The sequence below is a fragment of the Octopus bimaculoides genome, chromosome 6, assembly GCF_046866305.1.
Source record: "Octopus bimaculoides isolate indiv1 chromosome 6, ASM4686630v1, whole genome shotgun sequence".
In the NCBI taxonomy this organism is placed as follows: Eukaryota; Metazoa; Mollusca; class Cephalopoda; order Octopoda; family Octopodidae; genus Octopus; species Octopus bimaculoides.
In genome coordinates, this window is record NC_142933.1 from 72978672 (window position 1) to 72980102 (window position 1431).

A 1431-nucleotide genomic window follows, 5' to 3' on the forward strand; every position below is an offset into this window, starting at 1 on the left:
CGTGCACACACAAAGGCACACGCATACACATAGGTTCACACGTACAAATATAGACACACACGCACAAACATAGGCACACACGTACACATACTCACATGGTATCTCATATATCAGCATATATATGGGAGACAGAAAACTTGAATCGGTTTGTTTTTATAATGCTGTTACTTTGCACAAAATATCCAAATTCATATTTATTTTAGTTTAGCTATATTACATAACCACGACCTCCCATTAATATAGATTGAAGTGTATCTTTATGCTAATGCTTTTTCATTATTTGTTATGCTTAAGGTGTCTAACTAGCCAAACCGTTAGCACGCCAGGCAAAATGGTTAACTGCATTTCGTCCGTCTTTATGTCCTGAGCTCAAATTCAGTCGATGTTGACTTTACCTTTCATCCTTTCAGGGTCGATAGAATAAATACCTGACAAGTCTTTGGGTCGATGTAATCGACTTGCCCCTTCCCACAAAATTTAAAGCCACTTGAAGTGTATAGAAAGGTAATTTTTAGACCTCCAATTCGTTTCCCAAATGAAATAGATGTATGTAGATGTTTGCTATTGCTATTGTCTTGTAGTAATGAGCAAGTATTACGGCGATAATGTTGTATCTGATAAAATGATAATCGCCTTCAACTCCAGCAACTGTTATGAGTTTGTTACTAGGCTGTTGTAACTGTATTAATTCTTGTTTATATTTTGCTATTGATAAGTCTGTGCATTTGTGGAATTCCATCTACAATACGACAGTATTATCAACTGTTCTTTCTATCTAGCTTTGTTTCGTGTTGTATTATAATGTACTGCAATGGCTCCTTATACGAACAAATGGCGACAAATCATCGTAGTTGTTGTGTCCGATGGAACCGATTGAGCCAGGAAGTCTAACATGTACATATTTGCATAAATGTATGTTAGTTTAACGGGATCCCAAAATTGTATTACAATATCTTGCTTGAATTTTCATATTATTTTTCTTTTCATATATATATATATATATATATATATATATGTGTGTATATATATATGTGTGTATATATATATATATATATATATATATGTGTGTATATATATATATGTATATATATATATATATATATGTATATATATATATATATATATGTATATATATATATATATGTATATATATATATATATATATATGTATATATATATATATATATATATATGTATATATATATATATATATATGTATATATATATATATATATATATGTATATATATATATATATATATGTATATATATGTATATATATATATATATATATGTATATATATATATATATATGTATATATATATATATATATATATATATGTATATATATATATATATATATATATGTATATATATATATATTATATATGTATATATATATATATATATATATGTATATATATATATATG